The 21864-nt window shown below is 36.7% G+C and overlaps 1 protein-coding gene across 1 annotated transcript in view; it reads left to right on the forward strand.

Moving 5' to 3' along the window:
- LOC128991621 (uncharacterized) overlaps positions 1-21864 on the forward strand; it is a 403846-nt gene that overhangs the window by 21315 nt on the left and 360667 nt on the right. Inside the window, exon 2 of the mRNA XM_054414670.1 lies at positions 677-720. The gene's annotated coding sequence lies outside the window, so the exon portion shown is untranslated. The remainder of the gene's footprint in view (positions 1-676; positions 721-21864) is intronic.

Here is a 21864-nt window from a genome sequence, read left to right on the forward strand (position 1 = left end):
ACCAAATTTCAGCCCAATCCGTCCAGTAGTTAATGCGTGATTGAACTTCAAACAAACAAACAAACAAACACACAAACTTTCACATTTATAATATTAGTAAGATTTTGCACTGTTTACACGTCACAATGTTCATTTCAGAGATGAAGGGTGACACAGACACCTTTATAGAATTGTTCTCGTTTGCAGTAAAATTTAAAATGTAGGCCTATGAAATAGCCATCTACCTATGAAGCAGGCAGGTAGTATAGTGTAATATCAATATTTTTTCCTACAGTCACCTGACAAAGTGGGTACTGCCTTCCTTGCACTGATTATAGTACAGAAAGTTGCTAATTGCTGCATTTACTTACTTTTGCCGCACTTCATTATTCCAACCAAACAACACAAAACAGCGTGCTTTTATTAGGCACATAATACGTATACGCTTGAAAATATGTTGGCAACACTTCATAATAAAACTACGATCAACTGGTGCAGCGTTTCCCATTTCGTTCAACGCTTGGATTTAACCTAACCTAAAAACGTTGTATAGTGATTGAAAAACTAATTATTTATACGCTTTATAGTTACTGTAGGACAAATATAATGTGTAGTGCGTGTGCAAAGTACCTTTGCTGCTCGCACACTAGTTACACAAATAAATATTACTCTGTTCAAACAATTTTATAATTTCCAGGTGGCTGCAACTTCTCTGCATAATGACGAAGAACCCCTTTTCATGTAAGTTATTATGTTTTAGTTTAATTTAATTTATCTTTGTAATAGCTAATCTGTACATTGTTCTTATTATTTATTAGTGTTGGACAACGTGCTCTACAAGATATAATTGTATTTTTTATGAGTCCAACATAGCATTAAAATTACTTTAGTACAATGAACTGACCACACTTTAAGTACTGACCACTGATCCTGTTCCGGCCGCTATAAATATTATTATCTTACTAATATTATAAATGTGAAAGTTTGTGTGTTTGTTTGTTTGTTTGTTTGAAGTTCAATCAAGCATAAACCACTGGACGGATTGGGCTGAAATTTGGCATGATGATAGCTTACATTCCCGATTAACATATAGGCATATTCTTATCTCAAAAATCCTTTCGGGCTCCGCCCCAGTGGCTCTGTAATTCCCCATGTTAACCTTATAAGTATTCATATTTAAAGGGAATTAAAGAATTTAGTCAGCTGTTTCAACTAAAAAAGTTGGTTCTATGATATGGAAAAGCATTAAAAAGTTATAAGATTTACCAACAGGGTGCAGCACTATATTTTTTTGCATTTATGAAAACAGCTAATTTGAACTAAGCAGCAACAAAAAACTGTGATTCGCAATGAGAACTGTCAAAGTAGGATTGTTTACAGTTATGTTTATGTTTTTCATTTCATGAATAATTTGTGATATTTTGCGAATTGATAATTTATTTTTCTCTATTGTTTGGTGAAATGGTAGAACATTATGGCTATGGTAGATGTGTAATACTATAGAATACTGTAAATTTAAAAAAGCAAATTTTATCAAACTGCGTCCTCCACCCATTTGCAATCGCAAAGCTTAAGTATAACTGCAATAAGCATTTTATACTTATATTCCAACCCCGTACGAAGGACGGGTACTCTGCTAGTTTAGACATAATTGTGTATTTGTCTCTGACGACTCTTCTAACCACCATGATGTAGATTTTCTTATTCCCTTTTTTGTCGATTTGAAAACAGTGGTCGCATAAAAACGGTGAAACCACGATATCAACGGGTTCATACGACGAACGGTTGATTGTTATAAGTTTAGTCTAGCTGTTTCTGCTTATGCAGTGTTCATTTGGATAGACAAATATTCTACATAGTTGTAGTATAGTTATATTTTACACTAGTGGCTTGTAGGGACATAAGTCCCTAAAAAGCTCAAATGTAAAACAACTTTTTGCAATACCGGTATTTAAACAAACTCAGAATAACATTATCTATGTGTCAGAATAGGCATCCCTACACCATATCTTTTGTGTAAAAACCAGTTTGTTGTTCTTCTTTGTTTGCTTTTGTTGATGTCATTTTCAATAAATAATTTGAATCACTCCAGTGGTTTAACATGAAAAGGCAGCAAACAAATCATTGTTTGTGAATAAATACTGGTTTACTAAGGTAGCTTTGGTCTTGTGGTTAATGAGGATAAATAAAAGCTTCCCTGTTTGGAATTTTAAAAATTCATTGGAGGTTCGCCTTCAGATGAATTGAAGACGCCTGCAATTTCATCTGCAGTAGGCTTATTATACCTACGACGATCCATATTTATCCTGTCTACAAACCTAAGTTCTAATTCACTGTCACCTTGTACAACCATTTCTTCCGAAGCTCTTTTGTAAATTTGTGCAAATGGATTTTCTAATAGAATTTCAGCTAGTTTTGACAATATTCAGGTTTTAAGTCACTATTTTCTCGACGCCTTTGACGAATTTCTGTTGCTGTTGATGTGTCAATAATGTACAATTGGCCATACACGGGGTCTTCATCATGTTGAGGCAGCAAATCTGAGCTTGAACGATAAATCTGTCCTTGAATTTTGAAACAGTATGGTCCTTTTCCTGGAATATCTTTCTTACTAGCTGAAAAATGAGCAAAAGCCATCGCACTGTTGCATTGTCGAATGAATTAATACAGTTGTGGGCTCTCTTCAAACAAACTTTTAAGTTCTACATTAGTTTTTGACTGAGGAAGGTTAATAAGTCTGTTATGGCAACATGTCATAAAATGATTATTCGTTAGTTCTTCTCTAAAATGAAGAGCACTACATTGAATGCACTCTTGGTCCAATAATCCTGCATCATGGATCTTTACATTTCTCTCGTCTACCATGGGTCTCCTAAAAAGGGGTTGTAACATATCTTGATTAAGTTCGTCATTATCTACTCTTGCTCTCCTACGCGCACTGTCATTCCTATGAACAGTTCCCCGCCTTTGTGGTATTCCCCTGGCGTTCATATTAATTACAGTACTTATAATGAAAAGAATATCAGCAGCCTACATACCAAAACATCTTGAATCCCTGGTGATTTTATAAAAGAATGATCGAATATGATTACTCTACGTTGTATATTCACTGCACTAAAAAAATTTATTTAAGAAGGAATGCAAATACACTATTTTAGAACCAATAACATTTATAGGTTATTTTAGTTGTATATATTTACACAACCTTAACCTTAAAATGTGTAGAAATATAAAGAAAACAACATCATTTAAAATAAACTTGAACATATGATTTAAAAATAAAAACAAAACAGAAGTTAGATTTAATTTCGACTCTTTGATTATTTATACAGAATATTTATTCTATGTCGTTTATTCCTTTAACACGACAATAACGTAAAAGCATGAAAATATGAAACTTGAGTATATGATTTAAATATAAACAAAGAATGCAGACGTTTTTCCGACTAATCTTCAATATTTCAGTTTTATTATAGTATACATTTCATAGTTGACTGGCTAAAAGTAAACCAAATGTGTGTATTGATCACTGTTTTCAAATCTGTGGCACAGCTGTTTTAATTTCAAAAGATGTAAACAAATTAAACCCCATGTTGTTTTAATGGGAAAAGTTTTATTCTGTTGCGAATTTATGGTAAAAAAATAAGAAAAATGAATAGTTTTCCCTCAAAATTCACGTCAAGACCTTTAAAATAAGACCCCTCCCATCCTTCTACGATCCAGTCACTCACAATTTCTTTACAAAAATTTGACTTACGGAATTATATATATAGATTGTAACTCGTGGTAGTAATATGCGTTTGCTATCGCATACGCAATGTAGGCCTATACCACCCTAGGCCTCGCTCGGCCTGGTTTATATTCTCTGCGGTTTAACGGTTGGAGGCATCAACTCTCGCACATTTTGCGTGTTTACGAGAATTTTGGGAGTTTTTAATTAGTAATTTTCTTTACAAAAACCTAACACCTGCTTGCTAACCTATCCGAAAGCGAGCTGCGCTCATAATGAGCGCTGTTTCGATGGAAGATTACCCAATTTTTGAACCTTTTACTATCTTATGAAATTATGAATACATTTCAACAACTTGCTATGTAATGTATTTAAGAACAAACGGAGACTCTTTGTGCCTTAAGATGATCAATTTGTACTAAATATCACTTAACCATGATTTTTTGTGTATAAAAAGCGTTTATTTTATTTGATAGGTACTACCGGTATGGATCTTAAACATAAACAAATGACGTTGTTGGCCCGAATCCTATACTAATAGCATTGAACATATGTTTTGGCAGTTCCATTTAAGCAATGTAAAATAATGTTTATTTCCGGGCCAAAAACGTCATTTGTTTATGTTTATGATCCATACCGGTATTTTTCTAGTAATCGTGGGTACTTCATTTGACTGGATTATCCAATAATTCTGGGACGGAGACGTCGTCCTGTAATCCAGCTACTAGGATTTCACGAATTGTGGATGTTTATAAGCATGCACTGTGGATGCGATGCTCCCTGGTGTGGATTAACTAAATTCATCCAACGATCTTCGCATTCCTTTGTATAATTGGTGGCGATTTTTTGGTGCTGTCACGGTGGCGGAAGTGTTGCGACATGTCGGACGTAGGTAGCTGGTACATCGGTAACTGTTCCAACCGTGGAGCCGTTACAGGTGTAAATGTCACTGTTGCACAACCATCAACCAAAAGCACGTATCGCGGACCGCGGGCAGAGGCAGATACAGTGGCGATGTAGGAGTTATGCTGTGGTATTTAGAGAAAGTAGGGGACAACATTGCGTAAGTTACACGTACCATTGACGACGTAGTGGCCCACTACGTCATGTGTGGAATTTCGGCCAATGAGAGGCTACTTGGAGTCCATATGATCAGCTGTTTCAGTGATAGTGTAGTGGAGTGCTGTTGGGCTTGTGTTCAGAGGGCGAGCTTCTGTCTTTTAAGGTCGAGTGGTTCGATGACTACGAATAAGCTGTAGAAAATAAGATAAAACCAAGTGAGGGAGAACAACCCCTAATAAAAGACGTGATCTATTTGTTTACATCTGTAGAAATAGGTTTAGCGTTATCGGAGCTTTGGGAATTAACGATAGGAGCTGACAATTTAGGTGGTGGGTAAAGAATAACATCTCACTTCTTGTAGAGTGGTACAGATGGCACGCGTGCGGGGTTGAGTGCAGGGCACACGCTCCGTTTCCCGATGGTAGAGTCCCGGATAGTTTAATGCAGTCAGTGTCTTGGTAGGTCTCTAGGGCTAGGATAGCGTTCTACGTATTTAAAAACTTCCTCCTCCTAAAACCTCATGAGATTTAGTGCGCTAGAGTCTAACCGGAGGGAAATTCAGGACGGAAAGTGGTTTGTACAATAAATGATTGATATTGTAAATTAAGTTTGAACTAGTGTTCATGTTGCTCGAATTCGAGCAATTGTAAAGTATTACAGGATTTGAAAACCAATAACAATCATACTAAGCTATCAACATTTCAACAAAAACACACCTACCTTCCCTGTAGCAGCAAACCTAGGTACTCATATTAAAATTAACTTAATGTTATTTAAATAGGGAAAAAAATGACAATTTTCAGGGAATATCTTTGTAGAAATTAATCCAGGTAAATGGAAATTCGCTTAGTCTGAAGGTTTGCTGCGGATACACAATTTTAATAACAGCTATGATTGTAGAATTTAAATTATTACTTATCCATGAATTTATATAACAATTATTTCCTGTAAAATATTATTACAGCAGCTTATAAATATTGGACAGACTCGGTCAACAAATGACGTAACTGAAAGAATCCAATATACTAATGACATTAACATATAGTTTGACAGTTCCATTTAATCAATGTTAAATGTTTACATTCAGGCGAGTGACATATTTTATTTATGTTTATTATCCATACCGTTCCTGTTCTAATAATCATGCAGTATTTAATATATTTGGACCAGCTGTGTGGAATTGTGAAATCAAAATTAATTTGACAGTTAGTTCTGCTTGTTTACATTTTTAAATTTTGTGGGTTTGTTCTTTATTACTATGGATACCATCAATAAATATTTCACTTTTAATTTCTGACAACAGCTGGAGTTCCATAACAAATTTTGTTTCCCATGTTAATCTTATGGATAAATACGAAATTTTAAGGGCCCCAGGGCCTCACTCTCTAATTATTTCCCTAAAAAGAAAGTTTCCTGCACAACTTCACGTTACGCTCTTTCCAATGACACCAAAAACATGTCAATCGGTTCAGTAGTTTCGGAGGAGTAATTGTCACAAAAAACCTGCTTGCGTATTAAATAAGTATAGATTATGAATTAGTTATTTTTCTGCAGTTTTTAAACGACGGTTTCGACGCTATTCCTCATCAAACATAAGCACAGTTCTCGATCTAGTAGGAATTCCTAGGGCTACATGAACTCTCTCTACAGCAGCAAGTCGTGTGTTGGAGGTTTTATTTCACACTTCGAAAACACCGAAAGGCATAGGCATATTTATGTTTTCGGAACATCAACACTTGAACAAGCAATGATTAAGGCGAAGTCTGTTTTATACTTGTATAGAAAAAAATCACATTCAGACGATCCCGCTATCTCTAACAAGAAAGAGACACAGTGTAAAGATGACTATATAATGACAGAGAGTTGACACCATTATACATCAGCAACTACCACACTGTGTTAGCTTACTTACACTCACTCACCACTCGGTCTGATGTTAGGAATCAGGTAAAAATAAATTCTATTTCCCGTTAGTGTATAATAAATATCCTTAACAGATTCTCTTTGCTGACCAGTAAGGATGAATTCGACCACATATCCTACCCTCGCTAATCTTCTATAACCATAGATAAAAAGAATAGACCTAGGTACTCTTTAATCTGTCTAATCCTTTAATCAATGCTAAAGCGAACTTGACTTCATCGAAGCAGTTCAGGACCGAGTATGTATCGGATTATTGTTCAGCTCACATTCTTAATTTAGCGTTGGGTGACTAACCTGCTCATGAGAGCTAGTACACGTTTCTGCATTTCACTCTGTGTATACGTATATATGGAAAGGTTGTCAAGTATGAAGTAATCCTAATGCCAGTTAAAATGAGGCGCAAATGGGTATGATTTAACTCAAATAACTGAGATTTAGTAGTATGGATTGGAGAAGTCTTTAATAGTTTTGTTACTGACTAAGACTAGCTGTTTTTGAGCCAGGAGTATTTAATCCAAACGATCAAGTACAGCTGGGTACATTTTAAAATCATCAAAAAGACTTCTGACTTTTCTCTGGATCGAACCGGCAACCTGATAATTAGTAGGCGAATGCTATAACCACTCAGCTGTCCAGCTATGCTTAGGATTGTTAGAACCTTCCTCTTTCTAGATTCTTCCTATCGTCTTCTAGACTCTTCAAGAATGTTGCCAAGTTCTTGTTCTGCCTGTACAACGTAGCGATATCCGTGTCACATAGCAGCGCAGGACCTCGCCAGGACCAAGGACATGGCTGCACGTCGCACGTCGTGTCCTGAGGGAAAGCATCTCTGAAAGTCTCTTTTTGTTCCGCAGGATCTACGCTGTCTCGCGGTTTTCCCAGTTATTGAATCCCCGTTGTCTGACAACATTTATGACAGTGGCAGAGTAGTTTACCAATACCATAGACATTATCTAAACCATTCAAAATTATGGATTATTTGGAGATAATGTTAAGTTTGTCAGGCTTATTGCAGAGGGCGGTCTGTTTTTTTTTATTTTATTTATTTCTTGTTATTTCATTACTTTGATGGATACCTAGACCAAAATAATTATTTTTTGTTCTCGTCATTTAAATACAACAATTTATAAGTGTGCTTCTTTTATAAATTCTACTAGTTCTACTAAATGTACTTATTTATCATTGTTGAGTTGACATGCATTCACTTTCGTCTTTTTAAGACCTAACTGTTGACTCACTAACAACAACAACCTACAATCATTAATAACTAATTGAACTGTAACTGGTCTTAACAACTCGTGTTGTCAACTGCACACTTATCACTTAAGTCTTCAATGACTACTACACTCTATAGTAGAATTTGATATTACATTATTGTGCATCTAATTCATTGTAATAGCTAAATCACATTATCACAACTTTGTAAATATATCAAAGATAACCAATATGATTGGTTTTAAAATGCATTCACTCTAAATAATAACGTTCACAATAATTACAAGCTACTTAGCGTTTACACAAATATGGGCTACTTTGATGACGCCAATAAATGAATTTCCTTCTTTCCTGTACAGTAGTTTGTAAGCTGCATACACACATGGCACTCAGAACGCTATTTCGGTTGCAATTTGTAACGGCTACATGACAATTACGGCCGTGGCCGGGCCTCATGTTAATGGTTGTAGAATGGGACCGTCGGAATTTCAATTCCGCAGTCCGTCCAACCAATCATACAACCTGAGAGTCGCTGATAGAGTGGTGTGAGACCAACAATAACCGACAAAAAGGGGAATGTGATGGCAAACACTATAATGCCTACGAGCGAAACCCCCAAACTTATGCTAACTTAGTTAATGTTTTGGCGATGGTTAAATTTTGCGATTATGTTAGCGAGAGAACAAAAATTCACGAGAAAGGTGCCTATTTTGTTGCTAAAAATATATGCTAAACATAAAGAAAAATGGTTTTCATAGTACGTGACAACTCACAACGATTCAGAATAAAATGCCTTTTTCAATTGCATCTTGCTGCATCATCGTGTCTTCTAATATTTGTGGTTATATAACATGTGACGATAGCTAGTTCTAGCATGTAATGTTTATTATAATTATCTATATAAATAAAATTAGAGTTTTGTCTGTACATTGCTCAGAATCATAAACTTTTAGGTTATTTTTACATTTTATCAAAGAAACCAAAACAAGTCTCATCTAAATTTATGTCTGTCTGTCTGTCTGTCTGTCTTCCTGTCTGTCATGGCCCAAGAGGCATTTTACGCGGCCTTCTCCTGAAAAACGAGAATTCCCTTCAAGTTCCAAATCATTTTAATGTATTCACTGGATTGGCGAGATTGTCTATAGCCATTAAAATATGGCGTCACTACTTTGCAAATAAAATGACGGATGTTTAAAAACCCAATTTTGTGCGATTTTTTGTAAAGTTTTCTCCCAATGTTTATCACATAATCTATGAAATAACGAACAGCTGTTCGAATCAAGATTATTTCTTCTAGCTGTCACTGATATTTTTACATTGAATGTTGTTTACAAATACCGCAACCATTTCCGATCACATTTTGAAAGCAAATCCAAACCAAGTAAGATTAACAAAGTTTTTCCTTACATAACCGATTTAATTAATCACAAGTGCAATAATTTGTAGGGTAACCATAAATGAAAATGGAGATTCTTTGTGTATAAAATTGTTCTTGAGTTTTGATAATCGGGAAAAAGACCTTGTATCAGTGTTGTATATGGCTGGGGAACTTACATTTTTTAAATGAGCGTTTTCAGTCGAGACTCGGCACAAGACCGACGCGCGTCTACATGTCCATAGTAAAAATAAAAGTAGGCATACCATGTATTTATGTTTTATTCGGCATGTGTATAGGTGTACAGTTCGTGTATGTGTTTCAAAAACCCCAAGACGCACCTAATGGGGAAGCTTATATTAGGACTGATGATGGCAATTTAATTTCGCCGAAATGCATCTCCTGTATTAGGATGTACATTAGGATGGACCAGCGGACACAGGTAATTTAACCTTTTATTGATTGTCATACCGATCCAGAACAACAACAAACCACATAAAATGTAGTTATGTATAATAGTAGAGTTGTTGTCGAGTAATATTGCAGGTTGAAGTTTATTTTATCAATAGTTTAATGAAGATGTTTTTAAATTCCTATACATTGTTATTCATGAATAAATTCATAAATCCCTTCATGAATAATTACTATGAATTAATAAATCTATGTGGAACAACGATTATTCAAAAATATAAGGTACTCAGAAAAGTACTTCATACCATTAAATTCCAGCCACCCGACGACAAATTAAGGTAGGAATTTTAAAAGTGTGCATTAAACTGTTGTTGAAATTAAACTTCAACCTGCTACATTACTTGACAACAACGCTTAAAATGCTGCTTACCGTAACGCCTGCATAGCAGAGATGCAATGTAGATACTCTCATGCGATGCGCTTCTTGCCGAGCTGAGGTACACGGCGTTAGTTGTTAGTCTGCTATGTCTGACAATTACATTAGGACAATGTAGACAATTAATATGTACAGACAACCTATGCAATGTGCTTGGTATTTTAAAGCTACAAAAGTTTATGGGCTGACAAAAATTTTAATCTTTTAACCTAATTTCTGCAGTATCCAAAGTCAATGGAATAATCTACGGTAACTTGTTGTTCATCAAGTAATGTTATTGTCCGCTAGGGTCGCTGCACTATCCCTAATCAGCTGATCGTAAGAGGACCCTACACTAACACTTACGTTGCCATGACTAATGTGAAAGATTGCTTTTTGTCACCTCCGCCACCATAACAAATCTGTTATCCGTGTTGTTCGTTATACAGCTACAATAGCAATTAACCTACGTGGAATGTGAGACACCCTCGTGGCTAAAGACGAATCATTTAGAGAGTCCTTGGGATAGGTCAGTAAAGGCATTACTATTAAGATTTGGGAATAGATTTCTACGTTTTCAATCTTCCAGAACGATAAGTAAAGTAGTTGAGTAAATGGGTTTTAGGGCGTTGTTTTGGAATTAAAGTACTGTATCAGTTTTCTCGGAAACTGCAGAATAATGGTTTCACTGTATCCAGAATAACAATTTCATCCGTTCTTTTCACCAAAGCCTAAGAAATAAATACAGTGTTAAATGTGATCGGAAGTTTTCATTATTGAAAAGGGGGGAGGGTGGTTGTCTTCAGTATGAGAAGCCCAGATTCCTTAGGAATTAATCTTTACTGTAAGTTATATCTAAAATTCTATATTTATTTGTAGTTTTCATTAGGTACTTTAATAGTCGATGTGACATAAATGATTCCGAATTTCCAACAAATATGTCAATTTGGCGTGATTAAAAACTTGGTGGTGTTCGACAGAAATCTGTTTTTTTTTTTTACATAAGAATTGACCAGCGAACTGACTATCCCAATTCAACTTAGTTCACTTTTATCTATTCTTGAAATGGCTTAAACCTTAACATGGAAATTGTATGTACTGTACTGTATACAGTCAAAGACATAGCTACAGCCCAATTAAGTCCTACTTTCAATCACAAAAATTTGTGAAAGTAACCCGTATCTAGGACATAAGCCTAAGGTCTGTTTACAAGCAGTTTAGAGATAAATGATCTAACAGATTGTTTCTAGTATCTCCCCCGCAGATATGTTTGACTTCCAATCTGACCCTTGCCCTTGTCGGAAGTACCCTTCTGCCCTTGTAGACCGCTGCCTCCTGCCTCTACTGTGAGACAAGCGCTTTCTATGAGCGAATGACCGCCCTAGGTCTTCGTACGTCCAACTTACCATATTTACATTTTCAATTCACGACCATTTCCGCTTTTTCTGGGAAGTATTTAATTATTGATCGTAACAGTTACAGTTTTACGACTACTTTCACCTCATGTTCTCTTTAACGGTTACTTTTATGGGAAATGTTTACTTTTATGTATTTACTTCATGTGGTTAGTTTTCACTTATGTTGTTTATTATGATGAGTTGAATAAGGTGAAAATTAGGGATCAAAATTACATGTTGACGCAAAACTTATAAACCGTAGCACTATGTATGTATGCAATGAATAAAGCAATGCAGATATCAATATGTAAAAAAATAAATAAATGTATAACATAGAACCATTAGATCAATATACGCCAAATCTGTAAATACTATTGTTTTGTGCTTGTTAAATTGTTTCAAATAATTTTCTTCGAACAGCTTTTAGCCAGACTGTGTTATACCTAAACCGGAATATGTTGATTGGATCTTTTTAATGTTCAAATACTTTATTTGAAAGACAAATTTAAACTTTCGCCTGTTCGTGACATGCTCATCTTGCAGTTACAGGACCTCATAAACATTTATTGAAATTACCGTCATCCGCCATCCACCATTGCAAACTGTAAGTTAGGTGATGAGGTATTTTTACCAACCAATACGAAAGGTAACGAATTTGAATACGTTTATCGACCGAAACAATTAATTTCCTAATCTCCAACCCAAGAACTCACAAATACGTGTGATACAATTGTTCCACATAAAATGAGCTTTATTTGGCCAGTTTCCACCAAAGTATGTAGGTCCAATCCCAGGAAATCAAAATAGAGGACGGTTCCCATAATTCATGAAACTGTGGGGTTACACATCTGAAAATAAGCCATTTTCCTTTGCATCCCTAACCATGTGTATTGAGCAAATTTCTAAAATTCATCCGCTGTCATAGATTATCAACCTAGACTTCTATCAGAAAGAATAAAGTGAATGTGTTTGTTAAACGTCCTAGATTCTTATAAAATGTTGGAAAGTTGACTCGGCCATTCGGCTTAACATATTTCAGATTCAATACGGTTAATATCTGATACCGTGCGTTGAATAACAAGGATATAAATTACACAACTTTCTGAGTTCTGATTGGGATTGTAGAAAGGTAAAAGAAAGGATAAAGCCTTGTTTGACAGACTATGATGCATGTGAAGGGTCCAGAGTGTGGAAGCTGGTGAAAGGCTGCAGCAGTTGTACTGTGGACTTAAACTGATGCAATGAAAGAGTAAGCACCCGGTTTAATGGTGTCTGATGTTACACTTATCAATTTTGATTCTATGAGCACACATGACAATGATTCTATTGCAAATGCTATTGTTGTAAAAGTTGGATACAAATAGTAAATTCCAAACGTAAACAAATGAAATCTATCTGTACTATTATAACATTGAGGTGGTGGGTTGCGTCTGTCTGTCTATGTAGCTGCAACGACGAAATACTTACCGATACTGTACATTCAAAGCACAAAGATCCACATATCCATGAATGTAAGTCTATTCACTTCGCTGAGTTCCTCTCCCCCTTGGATGTCCAAAGTTTTGAGGTGAGGGTTTTAAAAGTAAATATTAGGGAGCATGAGAAAATTCACGATTTATTTGTTTACCTTTGCGTTGAAATTTCAATGTAAACAATCATAACTGCCAAATGCTTATTTCACAATCTCAGACAGCTGATCCAAATAAATTAAATACAACATTTTACACAGCTATGGGGTAGGTTTATTTATTCTAAAACTATGCAATTGATTATGGAAATAAAGAAAGATTCTGTAACCGTAAGTTATAAAAGTTATGTTATTGATATATTTCAATGTTAGCAGTGGGACAATTATAATGTATGTCATACATTTTTGTATATCATTTGTGGCTTTTTGTTTATGAATTTTAACTACTTAACAAGTGTTAGAATTAGGCGGTATCTTCCCGTTGCGAAGCACGGGTACATCAGCTATATAGTATCTTTTAAAACGAAATGACATACAAATATAGAGTACAGTTTAATAAAAATAAATTACAACAAAATGTCGTATATTTATAAGCTAATAGGAGGTTACTGTAGAGATCATGAGGTTATAGAGCATAATTCCCATTAGTTCTGTGGCTCACTTTTACATTCATCTTATAAATTTAACAAAACCCCTGAAATAACAGTTTATGCTCATGAAAATTACGAAATCCTGCCCAGTTGCGAGTTCCAGTTCCTTGTGAAGTTCTTTGGAACTCTTTATTAGTCATATAAACTGATACAATAAATAAAAGAACAGTTTATGTAGATCTTAGTGATAAAATCAAGTCGCGGTTCCTTGGGACAGTTCCTTCCTTATTAGCCACATAAAGTAACCTTCACAGTAAAAGAATAGTCAATTCAGATTACAATCACACGACTTTACCCAGTCACAAGTCGCTGTTGTTTGGAAATCATTATTAAAACGCAACTGTTACACTGAAAGAACAGTTTATGCAGATCGTTTACGAGATCCTGCTCAGTTGCGAGTCGCAGTTCCGTGGGACTCCTTATCCTTATTAGACTTCTATCGCTCGCCGACCTTTCCGCATTCGCTGGGAGATCCGATGTTCCCAATATGGGAATCATTACAATACCTCGTGTTGGGGTAGAAAGCTGTGGGCAGTAGGACGCGACAAACTGTTGTGTAAAATAGGTTTGGGTGTGGAAACTATCGCCACTATCACAATCACTGTCACTATCACTTGTTTTGCCTAGCATTTAAATTGATATTTTTTTGTATTCATGAAAGACAAATTTTTTGATGGAAAATATGTTTTAGTTAATAACTATTGACAGATGCATTGGCAGCTAGACCAGGACAACATTTTCGCGAACTTAACAGCACTACAGAAGTTGATTGATAATCAGTGATGTTTTTAGGCTTAAATATTTTTATTACACAGCCTTTGGTATTGTAGGAGTTGCATCTTAAGGAAAGCATAAACTAGTTGACTAAGTGTGTGTTTTGTTTAGTAGGTAATCTACACATTTAAAAAAGAAAGAAAAAGGAAGCGAACTTTCACTGACAGGTTTGACTCCCATAAATTTAAAAGTGCGCAGGTTTGGTTAGAAGTTAGAAGTTAAATGCATACATTTATTCTTTGATGACATCTCTGTTGCCACGTCGCTAGAGTCGTAGAAAAGCCAAGAAAGCGACTCGTTCCGGTTTGAATTATGCAACAAAAAGTCCGCAAGTTTATAGTAGCGAGGTGGAAATAAATAGCGAACTAGACCCCTTTCGCCGTCGTACCCGGAACGGGTCGTTTCCGGTTTACATGTACCACTATTTACACACAAAGTTGTGGTGGCAGTTCCTTTGTACATTCAATTATTCCGTAACCGCCGCTGGAGGTGGAGGTCAGTAGGTTATCTGGTGTCTCCAGAGCTCCAGAGGCTAGTTGGCTGCAGCTTGCTGGCTGTTGCGCCCACGATGCTAGTGCAGGTCCGACATTCCACATCACAATTCCGAAAATTCGTACCTCCGACGGTTAGCTCGAAAATGCGTTTCTTAGGCGATAATGGCTAAAAACGTGTCTCCACGATAATTCACTACTTAGAAAACTCCGTTTCTTTGACGATTAACTCCAAAAACATGAATTTGACGATTCACAAAACTCCAAATACGGATACCTTCAACGTAATAGGCTTACAACTCAAGTAATATTACTTACCTCATTCATCTAACTTTTTTGAAAAGACTAAAACACGAAACCTCATAAATTACAACTGTTATAGCTCTGTTTTTTAAGACTTGAGGTTTTAATCATAAGTTGAAAATGTAGATACCATCTTCGAGAAAGGCTCTGCATAGCTCAAATGATTCAACTCCGTCATTTTTGTAAGTCAAAAAGCAATATGCGTTTATTATGGGAATGTATGAATAAAATATTTTAGTCGTGTATAATAGTACTGGCACTAGTGTATGGCGAATAGGTTATCAGACTATTCACGGCCATATAACCCATATAACAATGTTATGCTCCAAAAACTGACAAACAGGATTTAATGAAATAGTATGCCTATCTCTGCGGTTAATCTATATTGAGGTTCAGGCTTGGCGTACGTCATCCCCTGGAGCTGGTGATACTAGAGCAATCTGGCGGATGAAAGTGGTCACGAAGCGACGGAGACCGTTTAGGCTAACCATGGAACAATTGAATACCGCGAGCCGTGACGGCCCACGCAAGACATGCCTGCCCTTTCCCGCCAATATGGCATGATCGCACCAATAAAGGCGGGAAACAGCTATGAGGATGTTAAATGAACATTAACTTGGAAGAGAATGTGGGTAGTGGCTGGTTAAATGGCTTTTGCGAGTATGGCCTTTGGTTTGCAAAGTTTGATTGGTGTGCAACGCAGATTAGTTCTAGAATTGGCCTACGTGTCGTACTGTAGAACATTGACTAAACTATGGTAGATTGTTGAAACTTAACGTTAAAATATAATCCAAATTAGTCAGCAATTGTTGTAAGATTATGAAATGTAACAACTGCGTCTATGGCGTATATTTAAAAGGTAATTTTTGTAACGGCTTATCATGTCCTTTTGATCTATTCCCATTCAACTATTCCAGAATGCCCAAGCATTCACAGCCTCTGCAGAATACACTAATAATCAATTGAAGGCTCTCAGCAAGAAAAGGTATATCTTCCATTATCAGATCCGATCTGAATCTATTCCACTGTCGTCACGAACGAAGAAGCCCTTCTCCATGTGTGACGCCTTGAGCAAAATTTTACTCTCCTTTCGAATTCCTTTCCAACCAGAGTCATCACGACACGGGCGGACGCGTTTGATGATCACGGCGTTGCGTTCGCGTCGCGTTGCGGGCGTGGTGCGTTGTCATCTTTCGCTCAACATTAGCCATTCACTTTCGCTATTTGTCGCTCGGTAAGGTGCCGCCCGCGCCTAAGTCCGCGACTTTCTCTGGTATTTGTCATATCGTGACTCGACCCGGACCAATTTGCAGTTAACTCGCTCCAGTCTAGCTCGTAGCTCGTCAATCGAGAATGGAGTGGATCGGACTGACTTGGCGTCGCTAGAGAGTGAAGTTGCCGTTAATTAGGGCCATTGGTGGCGCTGATGTGACCGGAAGATTAATGAGCTCTATTGAGACTTGTATTGCGGACTAATTGCGCAGTGTGACAACTGCGCAGCTGATCTGGTTTTATCAGCTTATCAATGTGAAGGTAAGAAGTGAGTTTTTCAAGTGACTTCGCAATTCTTCATCTTCCACATAAATTCTTCATCTGTAAATCAATTCTCAATTTCTTTACAAAAAATAATTGATTACAAGTCAATTCAAAAGATACATAAATCATTTCCAGCCCCTATATTCGATCTCCCAAAAGAACCACGATTCTGGAAGCGCATTAATTTATCGTTTCTTTGTGTTTGCATCTGTCGAACCATCTGGGTGTCTGGATTTCCTGATCGTGAGGTTCATTGTTACGGATCAGCATATTTACTCTGATGACGCCAACGCTGATTAGGATCGAAGAAAGCAGCGATTGCCAAAAAGACAATAGGTTTGATAACCAGCAGGACGACCTTTCAGGGCTGCCGGCAGCTTTCCCTGGACTCTGGTCCTCCTGCAGGCGATGTAACCTGAAGAAATCAGTCAAAACATTGGGGATTTGAATTTTAAATTCCGTTTCAGCACTATTAAAGAAAACACTCGATATACGGGTTCTTTATGTCAATTCATTTTGCATAATCTTTTCTCATATGAGTTCCCAAAGTTTGGGTTAGATAATATTAAACACTCGATTAAGTGCTAGAGATTGATCTGCACCTTCGTAGTAATGATTTTTTTTCAGAATCAAACCATACCAATTTTTAATATTTTTTCAACCCGTGCTGTGGCTGACAGAATGTGAAAGGAGCGTACACTATTGGAGTGATGATATACTTTTGAACCTGTATACCAATCGATTTTGTACTATTTGTTGGACGATCATGTACATACTTAAATGCCTATTGAATCAGGAGTACCGTACTAGATATTTTACTACATTTGTCCCTACCAGTAACTCCATAATTTGATAGAGTAGCCTTGGTCTAGAATATTTTGTCTTAAACGAATTTAACTTTCTTAACAGGGCCATCGTTGAGAACATATCAATTCGAAATGTAGGCTATGTGTACAGTAAGATCACAAATTTCTTTGTAAATATTAGGCTACCTTTCATCACCATCATAAAATAAACTAACCTAACTAAGCCTCGCCTAACCTAACCTCTGCAGCGCACCGTGAAGGAATGTCTTGAAAGACGCTGTCTGCGACACCTTTATCAGGTTCTGCATGTGTTTACAGAAAAGTAGAAACCACGCGCGACTATCGGTATCCAACAGCTGTCGTCGTCACAGGTGGATTTATTCACCCGACGCTACGCTCCGTGACGGGTTCTCTTTAAGATTAAACTGCAAGATTTATCTAAATGCTTCCATGTAGAGCTGGAGTAGATTAACCGCTCAGATTTGTCCGAGAGTGTGACAGCAGCGTGAAAGCGCGGGTGAATGGAGATGACATGACAGAGTCAGGTGTATGGGAGTTATGGGAGGATGGGAACAGGGAAAGATTTTAGGCCGGTTTTATGATGGATTGGCGAGACTAGGGGTGTTAAATTTCAGCTATGGTCGTATATTTAGCTGAGAGGTGTAAAATCTTGCTTGGTAATCCAGGTGATCCAGTAATTACTGAGATAAGTCTGGAAACTTGATAAGCTTTTATAGGTTTTTGGACATTAAGTAAGCGACCCAGACTAAATAATCAGCTACTCATTAACAAAGGGTTCTTTCATTCATCCTGAACTCATCTTCGGCGAGACTTTACATTAAGATTTCTTGTTCATAGTTTTAGTCCTATAGCAAAAATCCTTACTTCCCGTCGGGCAACGGAGACAATACGTGCTATTTCCTGTCTTTGTAGATCAAATTCGAAAGTATCTGAAAGCAAGTGGGATTACTATACTTTTGTCACCACCAATCGTTACTGCTAGAACATCTAAATAATACAATGGCCTAATTTAAGAATCCTACATTTCTACTACTGACAAAAAAGTTGGGACGTATTTGAAGATTTTAAATATTTATCAGTCCTTCAGAATGGGAAGCGAGTAATCCAACCAGTAACTACTCTGCTATCCAAGGTCTCACCTTTACTAACTAACAGTTTTAGCATACACAACATTTTCTTATTAGAATCACTTTGATTCGATCAGGTCGCCTATCACAGCCAGTTCGCAATCCCAAATTTACCGAAAGCTGCATTGGTGTCTAACATTTGTTCTGCAAATGTGTTTCTTAATTTTGCGGTGGTTTTTGCCATTTCTAACATAGATTTCTAAGACAGAGCTGACGTACCGTACATCGCCTGTGGTCGCCCAGCCCAGTAAGTTCTGGGTTCTGTATTCTGCAGCAGTGAGGTCACACAAGTCAGTGTAGGCGGTTCTGTCTATTGCCGTTATACGTCAGTTGCAGTTTCAACTAGTTTACGAGCCCATCGCCCCTTGCTTCCCACGGTGCAATACTGTATCATGAATCATACTAGTACAGCCTCCGTTGATGGGAACGCTATGAAATCTACTGACCAACTAAGAGCTTGTAATGTTCGAAGCTCATGATTCAATCATATTCGCTTTACAATTGGAAATGGAGACTGAACACACAGTTTATCCTAATTAATTTTTTAAGTCGTTTGAGTGCTCTCTGTTTGAGAACTAATCTGTCGTGAATTATGAACTAGATTAAATTGAGTAGATTAATAATGGTTTGAAAGTAGTTTTAAGCTTACGTGGATCATTTTATTGTATACCTGACGTTGCCATAAGAATAAGATGTTGATAGTGTCGTTCTTATTCCCGCCAGGATCGTTCTACGGTTCTACCCTCCTGAAGACGCTTTGAAATTTCCTGCAAGTAGCAAAAATTGACTCTATCCATATTTGTATCAATGAAAAAGAAATATCCTTTAACATTTGAAATAAGTCCTCAGTTGAAAAATAAAATCTGTAGATGAAATTAAATTTTGGAATAGTACACAACTACACATTCTTAAAAAAAAATTAGATTTTTTAGAACCAAGTAACTGGCTATTATAGCTATCGTGTTGTGATTGTGGGTGTTGTGTGGACAAGTTGGTTCGATTTTTATAATTTTTAGTTTTGTTTCGATTGCTTTTGATAGTAGTTGTTACAGCTATTGAATTACAGGTTTGTGCATCATGCTTGCCACTTCTACATTATTTCCCCGAATAAGTGAAGTTATCATACACTCTAGACACTTTTGGTGTCAAAATGTGCAGTATTTGGCGCGAAACCTAAGATAATCCAATTCTTCTATTATTACGTATTTGGTACATGACGCGAAGCCTTACCGATATTCGCAAACAGGCCTAAAAGCGGGTGAAGTTTATGCAGTTATATCACCTAATTGTATTTACCCAGACCAGACGATACGCAGCGAGCTTCGCATCAACATGCTCCAGGTCTACTTACAGGTACGTTGTGTTGTATGTAAATTTAAAATTATTTAAGACAACTTAGAGGTAACATTTAATTGAAAGACTGTTGATTTTTATTTGTTTAGCATTAGCTCTTGAGTAGCCTAATATAACATTCGGTTGAACTAAAATAAAATAATTGTAGTACAGTAAATCAGTAAAATAACAGCAGTATACTGTAGTATCACTATTTTCGATACTGCAATTTTCAGACATTTATCTGTCCCTTATGGTTTAAATTTTTTATTCATTGTCTTATTTATTTCACTGTTGTGAACGTGATGTAATTGAAAATGTTTTAACGATGAAATTATAAATTATTTTGTTTTGTACGGTTTAACTGGCGCAACCATACACTTTTTTCATAATTGACAAGTGAATATGAATAGGTCATATTTGGCGTGTTGCCTAATGGTTAGTTATAAACCTCGGTGGAAATCTTACGAGACGATTCCTAAAATATTCATATAAAATACAGGAATATGGATTGTCTATTTTTATAGACAGTTTGATGTTTCTTGTTATAAACCACCACTGTTGTAGGCATTTCCAACATAGAAAAGGCTCTTCTATACAATGCATCATATTTAGAGTGACTTTTACATCACATACCCAACTTCTTACAATGGGGTCGAGGCTATCTAATAGAGTATGGGATCTCTTTTTTTAGGACAGGGTTTAAATCCTATAAATCGCCAATAAATTGCCTTTGTATTTTGTGGTAATTCAGTAACCCAGTGGTTCCGAGTCCCTCAATTATAAGTGTTCATTTCCGTTGTTAGAGTGCTGTGGTATGTAGTTATTGATACACTAGCCTTGTTGAAAGTTGCAACAATACAAGTTTAAGCACTGATAAGAGACATTTCCTTTGTTTGTGGTAAAAAAGGAGATTATACTTTGACTTAAACAACAATCGATATATCGGACCTATAGCTAAAGGATCCACGTGATTGGATAGACTCGGTAATGCCAGGTTCTTCTGTGCAACAAAATTAATTTGTCAAAAACGTGCCGCTAATCACTTAACCATAGTAAAGAAGTTTGAACGTCATCAGTGGACTCTCTGTGAGGCCAGTAGACGCTCTGAGACCGTTAAAAATAACGTGGAAGTTGTTAAAACGCAGTTAAAGAGCAGATAAACGTTAACGCGCTATCACCGAGACCATTACACGATGGGACGGTCACTTCAGTATCTATATAACATGAACATGGAAAAGAGACGGTAATGCGCTCTCTACAGTGAGGGGAGTGAGGTAGTCTCGAGTGGTTTTAAGTAAAAGTTAGGGCCAAAATTACAATGTCGTTGAAACTATTTATTTAACTACATTTTTGCTAGAGACTTTCCTATTAGCGTTCGCTGAATTCAAAGTTATTATTTTAGAGTCCACGACATTTTTCAGCGGCTTTTCTCGAAGCATTGATTTGATCGTAAGATCCTCAACTTGTGCATTAATTTAAATTTCCTATATAACTCTTTGTTCCAAGTTTGCAGAGGAAATAATTAATCATGCAACCATGCTGAAATTCCTTCAATTCATCCAACCAACTATACCTACCACCTACCTAAATATCCCAAGTGAAATACCACGAGGCAAGTGTACCAGTATATCACAGCTGAACTTGTTTTCGCAATTTTGCGCTCGCGAGGGAAAGGAAAAGAAACCTGATCCAAGGTGAAGGCTGGGCTCAGTTTTGGCTCCATAACTCAGCTGATTTACCAACACAGACCACGGTATGTGGTTACTGATACATTATGTGGAGTGAGCCGCATAACTTGGCCACACGATGCTGGGACCTCACACATACAGGCTGGTACGGCGGTGAA

The sequence above is a fragment of the Macrosteles quadrilineatus genome, unplaced genomic scaffold (genome assembly GCF_028750875.1).
Source record: "Macrosteles quadrilineatus isolate MER2022 unplaced genomic scaffold, UCM_ALF_1.0 Scaffold_4__1_contigs__length_99947679, whole genome shotgun sequence".
Classification (NCBI taxonomy): domain Eukaryota; kingdom Metazoa; phylum Arthropoda; class Insecta; order Hemiptera; family Cicadellidae; genus Macrosteles; species Macrosteles quadrilineatus.